The 20,059-nt window shown below is 38.5% G+C and overlaps 1 protein-coding gene across 1 annotated transcript in view; it reads left to right on the forward strand.

The window, feature by feature from the left end:
* Positions 1-5,437: 5,437 nt before the first annotated feature.
* LOC119410514 (arf-GAP with Rho-GAP domain, ANK repeat and PH domain-containing protein 1) overlaps positions 5,438-20,059 on the forward strand; it is a gene marked incomplete in the record, with an annotated part of 99,223 nt that continues 84,601 nt past the window's right edge. Inside the window, 1 exon segment of the mRNA XM_037677395.1 lies at positions 5,438-5,592.

Consider the following 20,059-nt stretch of genomic DNA (forward strand, 5'->3'; position numbering starts at 1 on the left):
GACATGATTTTATGGTAAGAATTAAATATTTTTATCAGTATGCAGTGGTCTTGTATTATGTTTTGTGGATTTATTTTTGTAACTGTGCTGAAAAAAACAAACTGTAATAATGAATAAAGTAAAAGTGCTAAAAGTGTTTTACACATCAGTATGATTTAAAAACAAAGGGCGAAAGAATTTGACCAATGTTTGATATGGCAAAAAAACTCAGTTTTTATACTTTGAGTGTTTTTTGCTCTACAAGTGTTAAACAGACATAATTTTCCACTATCTGGGTGTGTGATTGTACTAGTTGAAGTGTTTTGGAGAAAATCGTATCTTTGTTTTCAAAACCGTGCCTTAGCACTTATAAAACCTTGTAAAACTTGACCAAGGTCATTTTTCAGTCATAATTACCAAACGATGACCCGCACCTTATGAATGATACAGTACATCCAGCTAAAATAATATAAGTGAAATTCTGAAACACATTAAATAACTGTTTGAGTGTGCCCTTTTAAATAAATATTTGCACCTTAATAACCACATGTTCTTATTTTTGCTTTTTTTATCAGAACAGTTCAGTGTGGTGATGTGTTGCCTTTTTCAGCCATGAGAAGCTCAGTTTGTTTTAAGTTCACCAAGTGAACCAGTTGAGAGTAATCTACGTTTACATCCAGGGTGTGTGTGTGAAATGTTTTATGTTCATTAAATCTTTAAAATGCAAAAAAAAAAAAAAAAGTTAGGTTCCAACTCAAAGGGTTGGTAAAAGTCTAGCAAGTTGTCAGAACCAGGGAGTTTAGCTATTGACTCATCACTGGAATAAACAAAACTCTTACAGCGTAACATTTAAATATAATACAAAACAACCATAGGCTGAACTTTCTCTCTTCTTAATTTTTCTCCTGATCATAAAAAGGATGTGACCTATTTATGTTACAGAATGAATGATGTTTGAATTTGATGATATGCTGATTGTGACTATACAGAAAGTCATTCTGGATAAAGTAGATTATTCTGATCAGGAAGAATTTAATTTAGAAGAAGGAATCCTTATCCAGTCATAATGTTTAAAAAACAAAACTTATTTCAGAACCTTAAGATATTTTACATTTAGTTTTACTGAGTAATTTTTTTATTTTTTTTTATCTATACTGAAATAACAAGATTTAAGATAATTTTATTATAATTTTAACTCAAAAATAATGTCATTATGTCAAGGAGAAACCTATTATTGATAGATAAAATATTTATTAGAAAGAGTAGTGCAACTTTCCTAAATTTATATATAAAATAATGCATTTATGCTCCAAGAAACATCTGACTATTGTTTTACACTGGTTAACTTTATTCACTGGACTTGGATTTTAAGTTTTATTTTAAATTTGATGTACAATGTGTTTATCTCCTACTTGCTCAAAAGCAATTTCTTTTAACTGCTATGTGTTTTTACTTATCCTAAATAGCTAGGGGAAATTAATAAGGTACACCAAACAAAAGCTTGAGCGTCAAGAAAATGGGGAAAGATACCGACTTTTAGGGGTGGCTAATGCCCTCCATGGTCCCCCCTTGGTGGCACCCCTGATTGATACAACCATAATCTTGGGATTTCTGCTTTGCTGCAGAATAGAAGCTTTTTACAAAAAGTCATAAAATTTGCAGAAAACAAGTTTCCCTTATGTTCTTAAAAAGAAGCTACTACCTCACCTTACATCAGCAAAGCAAAAAATATTATTAAAACTTATCAGCCACCGGTTTGTTGTTACCATCTGGTGAAGATCCAAAAATATTGAGCGTGGACCTTGTTGATCTAAAAATGCAGCTTTTTTTCACAGATGATATCACAATAAACAAACAACGCTTGTTACAATGTTTACAGCTGCATTTGGAAATATATCACATGCCTTTATGTGTTCTTTCTGGCAAATATCTCAATTGAGTGAATTTATCATTTCACTGTATTCATATAAAATGAGAATACAGACTTCCTGGTTATCATTTGAAGGAGGACTCATCAGGTTCTGTGTCAGGACTTTGTGCATTGCTTACTGTTTCTTGAAGACATGACTTCAGACTAGGTTTGTCTGCTGGAGATGGCTTGTGTTTTTTTGGTTTTTGTTTTTGGGTGGGGTGGTGGGGGGGTCTGACACTTCTTTATGGTCATTTGTCCACTTTCCACATTTTTAAGTGCACAGTACTACAATATCCTGCCATCGTTATTTACAGAAAATGGACAAAAAAAAATGAGTGAAAAGGCTATCAAAGTAGAGCAATTTTTCGAAAGACTTTCAGAAAGCCTGAGGAGTTCCTGACCAAGAAGAACATGTAAAAAAGTATAAGAAAAGCAGAAAAAGGATTGTAAGCTCAATCATCCAGTAACAACAAAAAAATCTAACTGTTTTATTCGCTACATTTCTTTTTCCTTTTAATTATCATTTTGTTTTTAATTGTAAAAAAATAAAATAATTTATCACTCATTTGTGAATGTCTATTGTTGTCGTTGTTATCCGTTGTCATAACTCTTTAGTCAATCTTTGTAAAATTCAGGTCTTTCTTGTAAAAGAGTCCTCGTGGCTCAATGGGACTAACCTGTTTAAATAAAGTTTGAATGAAATAAAAGGTTAAAATGTGTAATCTGGACCAGTTTCTTTAAGAGAGAAACATTTTGCACCCCATCCAGAGGACTTCCGCATAGGGCTTTAACAGACTATTTGAGTAATCGACGTCGATTCCTAGGACATCTCTCGAGTTTTAAATTTCACGTCGAGTATTCGTAGTGACGTCATTACGTCGCCGTTACGTCATTGTATCACGTGATCAGCACCGGGCGCGGACTACAAAATGGATTTCTCCAAGCAGATGGATGGAGCAGAGCAGGCTCAGTTTTGGCAAACTGGTATAAATGCATCAATAGTATGGAAATATTTCACTAAAGATGAATCTTCCGGTTCAACTACTGTAAGGAAACAGAAAATGAATCAACTTCCGGACTGTTTGGAGTTTGTTGTGAATCAGTGTTGCACCATATTCTGTGACCACTGTATATTGTGACCATAGGGGGCGGTGTTGCATGCACTGTTGCAGGTCACAGAATATGGTGTAACACCGGGTCCAATGACCGAACCAGAACCAGCTTCCTCTGACCTTGTTTCACAAACTAAAAGCAAAAAATATTAATCTCTAAATCTATTTAAAAAAAAAACTATAAACATATTAATCTCTAAACCTAAACCTAATGCACACCACAGCTGGCGGTGATGTGGGGTGGTTGTCCACCCCACTGTTTTTAGTTTTGTTTTTTTATGTGCTGCACGTTTCTTTCACTTTAGCAGCTTAAAAATAATAACTAATAGTTTTGGTTTTCCTGTGACTTATTTGCAGTATGATAAATGGTAGGAGCATAATATTTTTTGTTGGTCTTTTTTTTTGTAAATAATAAATGCCTTTTTTTGCAGTTTTATTTATTTTTGCATCTTGAGATCCTATGATGTCATCAACTACTCGAGTTCTACTCAAGTTTTATATGTTAATGTCGAGTTTAAAAATTATGTAGTCATTCAACCCCTACTTCCACAGTCGGACTCCTGCCAATCTGTCCCATCTGAACCACTTTGGCCTTAACTGTCCTCAGGCTGTTTCTGTGAGTAGCAAGTTGGTCTCTGGCCTAAAACATTTGTTGTACATGATGACATTGTTTTGGATGGGTGTGTTTTGCACGTATTAAAAGTTTATTTCTGAGATTCCGTTGGCTTGAAACACAGCAGTGAAGTCTACATGGACAGAACTCAGTGGCAGGCTGTAGACTGAGGAAGTCCTCTGGATGGGGACAAAATGTTTCTCACTTACAGAAACTGGTCCAGATGACACAATTTCCAGTCCAGTGGGTGGGCATCACAGGGTCAGCTCTCAATTGGTTCAGATCCTACCTCACTGACAGATCCTTTTGTGCCTCCATCAAGGATTTTAGTTCCGCAGAGGCAGAGCTTAAATGGGGGGTTCCGCAGGGGTCCATACTGGGTCCCCTCCTATTCTCTCTATACCTACTGCCACTTGGTGCTATTTTCCGGAAACACAACATGCCCTTTCACTTCTACGCCGATGAATGTCAAATTTACTTCCCCCTAAGACACAATGATACATGCTCTATTCAACCTCTGCTCAACTGCCTGGCTGACATCAGGGACTGGATGGCTTTAAACTTCTCAAGTTTCAATGAAAAGAAGTCTGAAGTCATGTTGTTCCCTCCCAATGACACGATCACAAACCACTGCATCGACCTTTCCACTCTAACCCTGTCAGAAAAACAAAGAGTCACTAATCTGGGTGTGATAATGGACCCTTCCCTGAAACTTAACAATCATGTAAACATGATTGTTAAATCATGTTTCTTCCACCTGAGGGGGCTGTCTAAACTGAAGCCCATATTGTCCAAAAAGAACCTGGAGACAGTAATACATGCATTCATTACATCTAGGCTTGATTACTGCAATTCACTCCTGTTTGGTATAAGTCAGACCTCCATTGCACGACTACAACTGGTCCAGAATGCAGCAGCCCGATTTTTAACGAGTACAGGCAAAAGAGAGCACATTACACCAGTTTTGGCCTCATTTCACTGGTTACCGGTTCACCTTCGAATCCAGTTTAAAATACTCCTGTATGTCTACAAATCACTGAACAGTGTCGCCCCCCCATCTCTCTGATCTGCTACAACCGTATGTCCTACCATGCTCCCTGAGGTCAGCGGACCAGTTGCTCCTCACAGTTCCAGGAACTCGTCTTAAGCGCAGAGGTGACGGGGCCTTCTCTGTAGCAGGACCAAGACTTTGGAATGAGTTACCTCTGCTTGTCAGACAGGCCCCCTCCCTCTCGGTTTTCAAATCCCATTTAAAAACTCACTACTATTCAGTAGCTTTCAACACTAGATGATCTGTGTTTTGAACCTTTACGCTCCACACTGGTTAGTAGTCATATTTATTATCTGCATCGATTTTATGTCTGTATTTCTGATTTACTTCATTTTGTAAATTGCTTCGTGTGTTATCTGTTGTTCTGTCTGTACAGCACATTGGTTGGCCTTGTAGCTGTTTTAAGTGCTCTATAAATAACATGGTATGGTATAATTTAACATTTTTTTGTTATAAGAAAGCGGGGTAAATAATTACAGAAATTAGCAGTGGTTTAAGAGTTTTACACTGCACTGAAGAAACACTGCATGGACCGGAATCTGTCTTCCAGTAAGGTATTTGCAACAATCAGACTGGATTGGCCAGTCTATCTCCGTGGTCACATGACGGACTTACGGAAGTTTTTCTTTTTTTGCAGTCCCCGAAGATTCGTTGTAAAATGTCAGGTTTTGAATCTTAAAAATAAAATACAAGTCGCTCCAAGAATAAGCGTGTTTCTTTTATTCTGAAAGGCATCACCGGAAGTAGCGCGCCTCCATCTTGCTAGCTTAACGTCGAGTCGGTTGCGAGTGGCTCAGCGGCGCTTTTCTCATCCGTGAGAAAAATGTTGTCCGCTGTTTGTCGTCGCAGGTCGCTGCCTCCGCGTCGAGGATAAAAAACGAGGACGTTTCATCGTGTCGGGAACATTTTCGAGCACTTTTAGTCGGTGAGTAACTTTAACGTTTAACTTTCACGTGAAACTTTACGGTCAGTCGCCTCTACAAACGCAGCGGCGGCGACGTGTTTGCACAGAATTAAACGAGTTGTCAGGTTTAATATCGGGCTTCTGTTTCACCTGCAGCTCTCAACTCATCCGATATTAGAGAGACAAATTGTTTTGCGACGACACTTCAGCTGATCTGAGTCCAGTTTTACTTTTTGAAAACGCCTCGGTAATAACGACGAAGAGGAAACGCTATAAAATATGTTAAATCATGCAATTTGTTGGGCTGTGCCTCAGGTTAAACACGCTCTGTTTATCCCCTAAGGACTTACTTATTTCTAATCTGACCGCCTGAACGTTTTGACTATTTTAATAAGATGTTTGGGTGTTCCCTCTCATGCTTCATAAACTCAAGATTTTAAACAGGCACATTTGTCTTTTGCACTATTTGTAGCTTGAGTTTAAACATTAGTAAGACAAGATTAATAGTGAAACAGTGTTGAGTGTGTTATCAGATGCATGTTCTTAGTAGGAAATGTTTGTTTTTTCCTGTTTCTTTAAAGTTAATTCCCTTTGGTAGAAATAGTTCTGTGGTGTTGCAGTTTAACGTGGTTTAGTGCATTTTGCACAACAGCCCTGTTCAGTGGAGAGTCTGAGTCTTTCAGTCATGTAGAAAGAAATGTCTTGTAAACCTTGGTGAAAACAATGTTTTTAGTTAAAGGGTGTTTGTGGCTATTGTAGTCAACAAGAAATAGTTCTGGGGCTTAAATCCCACAGATGGAAATAAATACCTAGAGAACATGAGCAGGAATAATTCAGGTCATGCACCTCCTTAAGAAGTGTCTAATGCGTTTCTTCTAAAAGTAGAAACAAAAATAACTCTATAAATAAGTTCCAACATACAAAGCTATTCATCTTAAAAATAAAGATGCCTTCCATATTTTCCTAACAGAGCACGTCACTCTCAGACTGTAGGTTTACTTGTGGTTCCTAGGGGTTTTTTAAAAGTGGAACGGGAGGCAGAACTCTCAGATCTCAGGTTCTTCGCTTACATGAACTTTCAGTTGGTACCTAAACCTAAATGTGTTGTACTGTTTGTGACTGCTTTACTCGTACGTTTTTGCAATCTGCTCAAGTTTTTGCATTTTTGCACCCGACACAGTTCATATCTCTGCTGCTGTAAAAATAGAAAAACTTTACGCTGCTAACCACATATCGGAACATGTTTCTACCTCATGTGCCACCTACATATGTACTAATCAACATGTGTCTCTTAATTACTTGTTTAGAGAATGTTTAGTCTTTTTGCATTTATTACTGGTCTGTATTTATTGTACTGTAGCATGTCTGCACTTTGTGTTGTTGTTTTTGTTTTGCACGTAATGTTCTGTGTAGCACCGTGATCCTGGGGAACACGGTTTCATTTCAATATGTACAAACTAGATTCCAAAAAGGTTGGGACGATAAACAAATTGTGAATAAAAACTGAATGCAATGATGTGGAGATGGCAAATGTCAATAATTTATTCGTAATATAACATAGATGACAAATCAAAAGTTTAATCTGAGTAAATGTAACATTTTAAAGGAAAAATATGTTGATTCAAAATTTCAGTGTCAACAAATCCCAAAAAAGTTGGGACAAGTTGCAATAAGTGGCTGGAAAAAGGAAATTGAGCATATAACGAACAGCTGGAAGACCAATTAACACTAATTAGGTCAATTGACAACATGATTGGGTATAAAAAGAGCTTCTCAGAGTGTCAGTGTCTCTCAGAAGCCAAGATGATAAGAGGATCACCAATTCCACCATTGTTGCACAGAAAGATAGTGCAGCAATACCAAAATGGTGTTACCCAGCGTAAAATAGCAAAGACTTTTAAGTTATCATCATCAACCGTGCATAACATCATCAAAAGATTCAGAGAATCTGGAACAATCGCTGTGCGTAAGGGTCAAGACCATAAAACTCTACTGGATGCTCGTGATCTCCGGGCCCTTAAACGTCACTGCACCTCAAACAGGAATGCCACTGTCAAGGAAATAACAGAACGGGCTCAGGAATGCTTCCAGAAAGCATTGTCAGTGAACACAATCTACCGTGCCATCCGCTGTTGCCAGCTGAAACTCTACAGTGCAAAGAGGAAACCATTTCTAAGCAAGCTCCACAAGCTCAGACTTTTGCACTGGGCCAGGGGTAATTTAAAATAGAGTGTGGCAAAATGGAAGACTGTTCTGTGGTCAGATGAGTCAAGATTTGAAGTTCTTTATGGAACACTGGGACGCCATGTCATCCGGACCAGAGAGGACAAGGATAGCCCAAGTTGTTATCAACGCTCCGTTCAGAAGCCTGCATCACTGATGGTATGGGGTTACTTGAGCGCTTGTGGCATGGGCAGCTTGCATGTCTGGAAAGGCACCATTAATGCAGAGAACTATGTTCAGGTTCTAGAACAACATATGCTCCCATCTAGACGTCATCTCTTTCAGGGAAGACCCTGCATTTTTCAACACAATAATGCCAGACCACATTCTGCAGCAATCACAACATCATGGCTACGTAGGAGAAGGATCCGGGTACTGAAATGGCCTGCCTGCAGTCCAGATCTTTCACCTATAGAGAACATTTGGCGCATCATAAAGAGGAAGGTGCGACAAAGAAGGCCCAAGATGATTGAACAGTTAGAGGCCTGTATTAGACATGACTGGGAGAGCATTCCTATTTCTAAACTGGAGAAACTGGTCTCCTCTGTCCCCAGACGTCTGTTGAGTGTTGTAAGAAGAAGGGGGGATGCCACACAGTGGTAAAAATGGACTTGTCCCAACTTTTTGGAATCTGGTTTGTACTTGTACGTAGCTGAATTGACAATAAAACCTCCCTGACTCGCTGTCTGTGATGCTAATACCCCGTCTACTTTCAAGACTAGGCTTATGACTTTCGTTTATGATAAATCCTAAAGTTAGGGTTGGGTTGGGTTGGGTTTCCTCAGGTATAGTTACTTTAGTTATGCTGCTATAGGCTTAGACAGCTTGAAGACAAACTGACCCTATTTCCTCACTCTGCTGTCTTTACTTACTCTACAATTCATGTTTGTGTTTGCAGTTATTTCTGTCACCAACGTGTTTTTCTGTCGTTCCCATGGAACCTACACCTGGATCTGTCATTCTTTGTCTCTTTCGTGTCCTTTCTTTTCTCCAGCCTTTCATGGCTGATTGCTGTCTATCCTGATTCTGGTTCTGCTGGAGATTTCCTCCTGTTAAAAGGGAGTTTTTCCTTTCCACTGTTGCTAATGTGCTTGCTCAGGATGGGAGATTGTGATGAAGTGACACACTCTGCTGGCTTCCTTAGGAAACCATAACTAATAGGCCTTTTTTTAGTGCATGAATGCATGATATAAATGTTTTTGTACAGTGCTCTGAGATGTTGTCTCTTATGAATTGGTGCTGTATAAATGAACTGAACTGAATTTAAATGTGTTCACAGTAGCTGATAGTTCGTCCTTATAATTTTGTTTTGTCCTGCTGTAACCTGTTGATAAGCAGCGGTGTAGCTTCACAATGCAGAAAGTTTTTTTTTTTTTAAATTAAGATTCACTGGTGACTCTCTCAAACCCCTCAACATGAACTTTTTGCGGCAGCTACATTCAAACTATTTCATCCTTAGTTGGACAAACATGTAACTCTTGATTTAAATAGATTTGAGTTTGAATGTAAATATTAGCTCTACATTATTTATCGTTTACTGACATCTTGCTCATGCTGAAAAGTGCCCATTCTACACCTTTTTATCCCCCTAGCCCCTCTCTGTTCTTTCTTCTGTTCATCGCTCATATGCCTACTTCCTTGTGAATCACTCTTCAGTGATGTGAGGGGTAAAGTTTTTCACCGATTCAGAACTTGGCAAGTTTAGCAGACTAACATAAATAAATAAATTAGATAAATAAAACGGGCTGAAATAATAAAACCCCTTATGCTAGAATCTGAGTATGTGAGTAAAATGTTTCAAGTTTAGGTTATTAAAATCTGATTCTTAATGCAAGAAGGAAATACCAGTTGTTGTAGACACGGTAAAAGATGTTTAACCTGCCACGCAGGAATTTATTACTTCCTAGAAGTAGGGAAAGCCTCTCTTAAATTTCCCCTGCTTCAGATGTTATCAGCCATTAAATGGCCGTTATTAGTTATCTCCATATGTAGCGGTCAGACTGCCCCTCCTGTACCTCCCAGTGGGTTTAAAAGTACGTTGTTAGCGATGATAATAGGCTCTATTTTTTAGCTTTGTTAGCGCTCATAATAGCTTCACGTGGTTACGTTTAGAGTAAAGGGTCTGGCGGTTTGGTTTAGGGTCTTGGTTAGGTTTAGGCACAAGAGTAAGGGGGTTAAGTTTAGGGTTGGTCCTCAGGGTCAGGTGTAAGCTTACGTTTAGGAAAAGGGTTACATAAGCTGAAAACAACTAAAAATACACTTCCTGGTTTACCCCCGTGTGACGCTGCCTATTATCAGCAATAATAACGATAATAACGTACCTTTAAACCTACTAGGAGGTAGGTGGGACAGTTTGACCACTACATATAGGGATGATAACAACTAATAACGGCCATTTAGTAGACTGATAACATCCGAAGCCGCTCTAAATTTAAACAATACTGTAAATATTGTTTTATATACAGTCTGGCAGTAAATTATAATCAATGAATTCTGATACAAATCCAGTTTTTACTAAAAATAATTTGCTTTGAGGTCATTTTAAGGATTTAACATGGCTTAAACTAGATCAGGGCTATTTAACTGCTGACCCATGGGTGACCAGTCTGGCCCACCAATTTCTTTTTTTGGGGGGTGGGGTTGAGTTTGGGCTTTGGGTTCTGTTTATTGCATTTATGATTCATTGCAATAAAACAAACAAAAAAATTATAAGGTAACAGATCATTGTAATACTTGGTTTATTTACATAATGACTTTAACTGCTGGATGTCCGGTCCCTGAGCTGCTGGCTCTCAGAAACTGTGCCCCCACTGAGCAGTTTAGTTGAATTGCCCTGAACTAGATCTTCTGTGTATCCAAATGTGTACTTTTAGTAATACCTACTCATGATTCCTAATACTACAAACCTACTGATAAAGTTGCTGCATTAATGGCCTTGTGTCATAGTTTGACTCACTGGTCATTATAACCATTTTATTTAACAATGCACCCTGACAAGACAGTTAAGTGCTTTTGTGAAAGCAGCAGGTTGTTCACTAGAGGATGTTGTTCAGATGTGTTGCAGTACTGGCAGGACTGAGTCACTATTCAGTTCCAATAGAAAGTGGGCTGAAAGCAGCAGCGTGTCTCGTGGTGGGTTTATGAGTCATGTCCTTTGTATCTGTGGATGTGTATGCCTCTTATTTTATGGCAGTTCTTTCAGAGCAGCATCTTAATAGAAATCTCAAGTGAGATGTTGAGTTGTGGGAATTCCAGTTATTGATAATCTGATGTGATGAGCAATGGACGAAACATCACTGTCTGCTATGTCTGCTCAAAATCAGGGTAAATAATTTTGTGATTAAACTTCTTGTACAAGAGTAACTTCATATTTATGATGGTATTCATTTCTGTCCCTTGTTCAGACACCAGAATACATTACCTAACAGTGAGCATAAAACATCCAGACTTGATGTTCAACCCCTACACCACATTTGACTGATCAGTTGCTAATCATGTCACTGCCCTTTGACCTTTTTCTATCATCATTCCCTGCTTGTACATCCTGAAACGGTTCTGTTCTGCAACAGCGTTCTCGCTTCTCCTCCATTTAACAATGTTTGTCACGTGGAGCAGAATTTGAGGTGGTGAAATGCTTTGATGCACAATTCAGGCTGATTGAGCAGCTCCAATAATTTATCAATCTTGTTCTTGTGTTTCCCAACACAGAATCTATATTCACTTTTTGTATCCTCTGAATGTACAATGACACTTACTGTACTCTCCACACCACCCTATAAATGACTGTGGTCTTAACCTTGTTCCAATGACTCATTTCTCTCTTTCTCAACATCCTCTACGTAGTTTTTGGTTTTTCGTTTCATTCTCTCACTTCTGAGGCTCGTAACGTGGCCATCATGGTATCATCTTTCTGTAAAAGATCACTAAAATTTTTCACATAGGCTCTGATTTTATTATTTTTTTAAACAAGTTTTTTTTTTAATTCTGGATTTCCGTAGCATTAGTTGTTCATTTCTTGCTGACTTCTCAAGCTTGTATTTGAAAGACATCAGTCGCTTTGGCATTATTCATGTTCTTTTTGCATGCTTTGTGCTCATGTAGTGTCTTTTTACTAGTTTGTCAGTTTTGTGTCACAGCTTAGACTTTAATGAATGCCTCAGTTACATGATTATCTTGTTTATCACCAGCTGCAGACACGAAGGCCCCAAAATGTTCAACTCTATTAACATGACTATTACATACATGTATTAAATACATGACTATTTCACTGTGATGTTGTTTTTGTTTCTAGCTTTCATTTTCGCAGCGGTACATTTGCCAATATTCACTCTTAAGTTTGTGTTTCAAAGCTCAACCTGCTTGTTGGCTTTGTGTTATACAGTATTTGTTTAGTTGACAGGATTGTTTCAGTCACGTCCACAAATTCAGTTTTGTTGTACTTTGAGTTAAAGTTCTTTGTGATACAATTTCACTTCTTCTTTTGGCTGTTTCCTCTTCAGGGTCTCTACAGCGAGTCATCCTCTATCTCACTCTGTCCTCTGCATCCTCTGTCCTCCATGTCCTCTCTAACTGCATCCATGTATCTCCTCTTTGTCTTTTTCCTGGCAGCTGCATTTCTAACATCCTTCTACCAGTATACCCACTGTCCCTCCTCTGGACATGTCCAAACCATCTCAGTCTGGCCTTTTTAACTTTATCTCCCAGTTGTTCAACCAGTGCTGTACCTCTGATGATCTCATTCATCAGAGTGATACCACTCCTGTGATATCATTTTCACTCTTCCGCACAAATATTCTTATAATTCATTCATTCAACATTTATTTCTACAGGTTAATCCCATTGAGCCTCAGGGACTCATTTACAAGAGAGACCTGGTTTTAACAAAGAATGATGACAACAGTGGACAACAAAGACGACTATAGACGATCATAAAGGATGCGTACAAATTGAGATTTTATTTATTTAACTAGTGAAAATAAAATGGTATTTAAAAGAAAATGTAACACAAGAACATCTAGGTTGTAAGGCGATGTAGAAAACTAAAAACAGGAACATGTGTGCGTTGTTTTTTCCCACGAACTTAACAATCATGTAACATGTAGGAGGAGATGTATGAAGGCAGCAGACCAAGAAGTGATGTAAAGATGAAAATGTACCAGTGGGAGAGTCTGCGTGAAGTTAATGATGTCCAGTCATATTATAGGTGTGCTGAGAGAAATACAAAAAGAGAAGTCGTTCTAATTCTAACGAGACTTGACCATTTACTTGAGCAATTAAACTAGAAACAGGAACTACCATCTTACTTAACAGATGTTTGAAGCCACATAGAGAGGTCAAGGTCGAGAGCTTCAAATCTTTTTGCAAGATATTCCAGGAAACGGGAGCGGAGTAGGAGAAGGTCCTTTTGCCTAATTCAGTTTGCACTGAGGGAACACTGCAGGTAATAATGTCCTGAGAGCGCACGCTGTAGCTGCACTCATGCACTAACATGTAAGAGGAGATGTATGAAGGCAACAGACCAAGAAGTGATGTAAAGATGAAAATATACCAGTGGGAGAGTCTGCGTGAAGTTAATGATGTCCAGTTAACCAGTGATGGTGCAATGGTGGGTACGATAATCACAGCCAGTTATGAATCTTAGTGCATCATGTTAGGCAGCATCCAACATCTGCAGGGTTCTTGTAGGAGCGTTCATGTAAATGTCACTGTAGTCAATGGAGGGAAGGAAGTAATGCAGTTAATGTTGAATAGAAACAAACAAAAGGACGTGTTGTAACCCTCAAGTATTGACAACTTTTGACCTCTTTGATGCAGTGGCTTGGAAATATGGTAATAATAATGTTTATTAGACGTTTTTAACACATTTTTAGCAAAATATGAGTTAACACTATACTGTCTGAACTTCTTTAATAGTTTTGTCAGCCAAGTAGCGCTACAGTTTACAGTACTATTAATGAACCCATTATTTAGATAAATGGTTTAAAATGGAAAGGTTTAAAACTATGCATTCATGTTTTTCCCCTAGATAACTTGCCATGGCGGGGTGCTCATTTCACCCATGATTTTTTTCGACAGACACGTATACGGACATGCGTGCACACACATACACGCTCACACACAAACACACGAGCTGCATGCTGTTTGCAGTTTTCGAGTTGGGGGAGAGGGGGTTCAGCGTGAGGGAAGAGGCTGCGTGCGCGCTGACTTCAGCTTTTTAGCTAGCGTACCTGTATTGCATTACGTCAGTGGTGCCGACGGCTGGGGGTGCGTTCAGTTCAGAAGGCAGGGCATCGGTTCTGTTAATGGGGCGGGGCGCCCCGCTTGTATAATGGTAGTGGAAACACTGCTGTTTTTGTTGCATCAGAGGATGTATTAACCACACAGAGTTTTAATCATGGTGTAATTTATGTGAAAATGTTGTTTGTTTTGAACTTGAAGTGTTTTGTACGTCATGATGTCTGAAAAATTAGTGCTTACTGCCTTTATTTACTATTACAAATTTGGTGATTTTTCTTCCTAGTTTGCTGACATTTGAGCTACCGTTTAATTGCAGATTATAAGTGATGTATATATATATTTTTTAATCTTTACCAGAATGAGTTGGAAAAAATTGTGACGTAGTTCAGAGTATTTCAAAGATAACCCAGTCATAGTGGTGCAGAAGAAAGGAAAATATTTTTCTGCTTGAGTCTATGTATTTGTCATGAATTTGTCTGTAAATTATTAATATTTTGAGGTTTGCATCTAGTTTTAATATGAATCACAACATGTTTGGAAATATGCATGTCACGACTGACTTGTTTCTTTTCGCTTTGTTTTATCTCGTCTTTTGTTGTATTCCATTTAATTCTTGTGCAATATTATGGTGTGTTGAGAGAAACACAAAAAGAGAAGTTGTTCTAATTCTAACGAGACTTGACCATTTACTTGAGCAACCAAACTAGAAACAGGAACTACCATCTTACTTAAATTTGTTCTTTGTTGAGCCTAATATTCAACTAATTTTGGACCGATTTCTCATATTTGATGGGTGTTTACAGTCAGAGTATACATGGGCAATGAAAAGGAAGCCTGCATTTTAAAAATACTTTTTACTTAATCTGAAGAAGAATGTGTCAGTTTGAGATTTCTTCTCATCCCTTACTGGAAGTAATCAAAATGTCAGAATGTTCGTAAACAAAGCCAACCCAGTGATATGTGTGGCTGCAGTATTATAGTCGTATTGTACAATTAACACAATTGTGTAGTTTTGCAAAGGTTATTTATGATTATTTATTTTTTAAGTGTGGCGGCAACTTTTACTGCTGCATTCTAGAATAGTTCAGGAACTAAAGGCATGTATAAGGTTTCCATATGTGCTTGTGAAGTAGACTTGTATATATAGATAGTTTTAAATTTATAAGCTGACAGCAACCTGATGTGCTTGTGATACATTATCAAGTTCGACATAAGGACATTTGTATGTTATTTATGAAACTCTTGTTTGTACAACTCAGTCCAAACTGTTTGACCATCTCACTGTTACTCTTTCCATTTTGAATTATAGTGTATAATCACTAAAGTTTGTGGGTGTGGATGAAAATGCAACTGACATCTTGAAATATTTATTTCAATATTTGTTTCAGAAGTTTGTTTCTTGGTGTCTTGTTCAGAAGTGATGGTAGGATATAGAATAGACCATTCAGGGCATCATCCACAGTATGGAGAACATTGGTAAATGGGAAACAAATTAATAATCCATTCCATTTCTCACCTATTGATCTGATATATGGCTCATGATTGAACAAAACAAAAACAGAAAAACAACTCCTTTACAAGCAGTTCAAATGAGCTTCCCCTGCAGGGGAGCTGGGTTCAGCCTTAGACACAAGGTGAAGATCCCAGTCATCCAGATGGGATGGAGCTTGGAGTCATTCTCAGCTGACTCTTTTTGATGGGGAGTCAGCTGAGGTGATTCAGGCATCTGTAAACAGGTGCATCTAAAAAATTTGAATATTGTGAAAAAGTTCTTTTTTTTTTCCTCATTTCAGAAAGGGAAACTCTTATATTACATAGATTCATTACACAAAGAGTGAAACATTTCAAGCCTTTTTTTCTTGTAATTTTGATGATTATGGTTTACAAATAATGAAAAACCAAACCTCGGTGTTTCAGAAAATTAGAACATTACAAAGCCACCTTTCAGCACCTTTGTCAGTGTGGGCAGGAGCCAAGTCCTGCTGGAAAATTAAATCATAAAGCTTGTCAGCAGAAGGAAGCATGATGTCTCTAAAATATCCTGCTAGATGCTGCACGGCCTGTACAGTGGACCAACACCAGCAGAGGACATGAACCCAAACCATCACTGCCTGTGGAAACTTCACTCTGGACTTCAAGCTTCATGGATTCTGTGCCTCTCCACTCTTCCTCCAGACTCTGGGACCTTGATGTCCAAATGATCTGCAACATTAACTTTCATGTGAAAAGAGGACATTGGACCACTGAGCAACAGTCCAGTTCTTTTTCTCCTCAGCAGGTAAAACACTTCTGATGTCGTCTCTGATTCAGGAGTGGCTGGACTTGAGGAATAAGACACGTGTAACTCATGTCTAGGACTTCATTGGCAGATTAGGGTTTGACACAGTGCTGAACCTCTTCATGATATTCTAATTTTCTGAGACACTGAATTTAGTTTTTTTTCATTATTTTTAAGCCATAATCATCAAAATTACAAGGAAAAAAAGGCTTTGAATATTCACTCTGTGTAATAAATCTATGTAGTTCAATTTCAAGAAATTTTATTATCCCCAAAGGGCAATTTGTTTCACAGTCAGTAGGCACATAACACATCCATAGACAATACAGTAAGACATTAAAATAGCAGTAAATTAAATCATCATTGTTCATTAAGAAGCCTGATCGATACCTGGATTATTGAGCCTGGACTTGGTTGGTTTTGAATCAGTTTGACATGACTGTCGATGAGGAAGAGGGCCGGCACCAGAGGGTTGGGCGTGCCAAAGAAACCATCTTAGCACCAACATAACTGGTTTGTTCCACTTTGGAGTAAGCTGTTGGGGGAAGAATCCGTTTTGTGTTGTGTGGTTTCTTGACTGATGAAGTCTTCTGGATGGAAGGTGAAACGTTTCAGCACCAAAAAAAACAATAAACTGTTCAGATGACCTGACTGAAAATTGTTGAATTGTATACCTGGATTATTGAGCATGGACTTTGTTTGTATTTGATTGGCATTTCTAAAGGGCTAACACTGATTGGCAGCTGTATTTGTTGCTCTTTAGGTAAGTTACACGTCAGCTCTTTTTTAAAACTGAAGGTTTCTAAGAACCAGCGTTCTATCTGCTGTCAAACACAAGAAGATTCTCTTTAGTTCTGTAGCTGCACCTGACACAGGTTGTCTTGAGTGTGGTCTGGGTACAATGAAATATGAAACATCTGAAGTGAAACCTGCTCCCATTTGTCAAAAAGTCTGGTCTCAATTAAACATCATGAGTCCTGTGACGAGATAATGACCCAAAACAAAAGCTAAAGACAAAATGTTCTCTTCAGAAGTTCTTCTATGAGATCTGATCTATGACAGGAGCTGAAACATGGAGTAGGACTGACCCTTAAAGTGTGAGACAGCTGAGGAAGTTAACCAGTAAACAGAAATATCTGCTCCAGTTGCAGAAATCTGACAGAAACTGACAATCACTCATCTGCAGTGACTGATTTAAAAGTTGATCAAGAAAATGTGAAGTTAAAGGAAACATCCTTTGTCCCAAAGTCAGTTTAAGTATCATTAATATTTTGGTTACTTTATTTTTCTTTCTTTATGAATTGATTGTAACTATTTTCACATTATTCAACAACAAAGACGGATTTAGTTTTTTAATGTAATGGCTATGTATTAAAAAACAAACATTTAGCTCTCCCCACTACCCAGTTATGTTGCTCTTATTTTGAAATGTAACCGTAAGTTCTGTGTTAAGAGAGGCGGAAAGAGAAGTTCTTATCGTCTAATCAGATGCGGCCCTCCAGATATGCTTCCGTGTTTGTCTGCAGAGATACCTACTTGGGTTCGATTCTCAGGACCGACATCAAAATATTGGTGGGAAAGGTGAAGCACCCACACCTGTTTCCACCCTCATTTAATAATAATAATAATGAATTTAATTTGTAACGCACTTTTCATTAACAAAAATCTCAAAGTGCTACAGAGTGCAACTAAAATCAATGATAAAATCAACTAAAATCTGTGATAAAATCAACTAAAATCAATGATACAATCAACTAAAATCTGTGATAAAATCAACTAAAATCTGTGATAAAATCAACTAAAATCTGTGATAAAATCAACTAAAATCTGTGATAAAATCAACAAAAATCTGTGATAAAATCAACTAAAATCAATGATACAATCAACTAAAAACTGTGAAAAAAATCAACTAAAATCTGTGATAATCAACTAAAATCAATGATACAAACAACTCAAATCAATGATACAATCATGTGGAGGCAGAATAGGCTTGCTTAAAAAGAAAAGTCTTTAAGCCTTTTTTAAAGTCAGTCAATGATTGTGGAGCTCTCAGATATTCAGGGAGGGAGTTCCAGAGGCGGGGGGCAGCCACACAGAATGCTCAATCTCCCGTGGTCCTTAATTTAGTTTGTGGAAGGAGAAGGAGATGACTGTTCTGTGATCGTAGGGACCGGGTGTATGAATATGGAGCAAGAAGGTCCTTCAGATAATCTGGTGAATTTCCGTATAAACACTGATGGGTGATGAGAGCAATTTTGTACTGAATTCTGTAAGTGACAGGAAGCCAATGGAGGTTATGGAGAATGGGTGTAATATGTTCAAATTTACGAGCTCTCAATAAAATCCTGGCTGCACTGTTTTGAATATATTGAAGCTTCTGAAGGTTTTTGCCGGGTATTCCAGTAAACAGGGAGTTGCAGTAGTTGAGCCTGGAGGAGACAAAAGCATGGATGAGTTTCTCTGCATCAGCAAAAGTGAGAGATGGGCGCAGTTTGGAGATATTTCGAAGATGGAAGAAACAGGTTTTAAACAGATGCTTAATGTGATTTTCAAATGTAAGATGAGAGTCCATTTTTATTCCAAGATTTGTAACAGAGGTGGAGAGGGGGATGTCTTGTCCAGAAAATGAAATAGTCGTTATAGTTGAAGTTTGAACCTGGTGAGGGGTGCCAATCAGTATGGCCTCTGTTTTGGAGCAGTTTAACTGAAGAAAGTTCTGATTCATCCATGCCCTTATCTCCTCCAGGCAGGTAGAGAGGGCAGTGAGTGAAGATGGAGATGACAGTGGTGAAGATGATGCTCCGGTCCTGATGTAAAGCTGTGTATCGTCGGCATAACAGTGAAAAGAAATGTTGTACTGATTAATAATTTGACCTAAAGGCAACATGTAAAGGGAAAATAGCAGGGGCCCTAAAACTGACCCTTGAGGGACACCACAGGAGACACAGACAGTCTGGGACTTGGCATTGCCAAGACTAACACATTCCAGCCTATTGGAGAGGAAAGATTTAAACCAGTCCAGGACAGTGTCACAGAGACCGACCTCCACATGAAGATGGTGGAGGAGGATACTATGGTCCACAGTGTCGAAAGCTGCAGTGAGGTCAAGGAGAACAAGGAGGGAGGGAGAACCAGTGTCAGCAGCCATGAGGACATCATTGGTGACTCTCAGCAGTGCGGTCTCAGTACTGTGAGCTGCACGGAAGCCAGACTGAAACTTCTCATACAGGGAGTGTTGTTGTAGGTGGATCTGCAGCTGGGCAGCAACTGCTTTTTCCAGCACTTTTGACAGAAATGGGAGGTGAGAAATTGCCCCACTCTGAGCCCTTGAGCAAGGCCCTTACCCCCTACCATCTGCTCCTCCAGGCGCCTTAGATGGCAGCTCTCTGCTCCACACAGAGGGCTGTGGTAGCTCGGTGGTTTGTGTTTTTTTTTTTTCATTCAACCTTTATTTATACAAGTTAATCCCGTTGAGCCTCAGGAACTCATTTGCAAGAGTGACCTGAGACCTGGTTGCATCAGGAAGTCAGAGTCAGAGTTTCTTTATTGTCATTCGCACCTCATGTGGTACATGTGGTGGAGCGAAATTATGTACACAGGGTCCCAGTTACATCCAACAATAAAATGTATAAGAAAAACAGTAATAACATCTAAGATATGAACTAAGAAAAACATCAACTAAATATACACTAAGCACTCATAACATAAAAACATTGAACATCAGCACAAACATGAACATGAGTCTGTGTG

The sequence above is a fragment of the Nematolebias whitei genome, chromosome 6 (genome assembly GCF_014905685.2).
Source record: "Nematolebias whitei isolate Nwh7 chromosome 6, NemWhi1, whole genome shotgun sequence".
Lineage (NCBI taxonomy): Eukaryota > Metazoa > Chordata > Actinopteri > Cyprinodontiformes > Rivulidae > Nematolebias > Nematolebias whitei.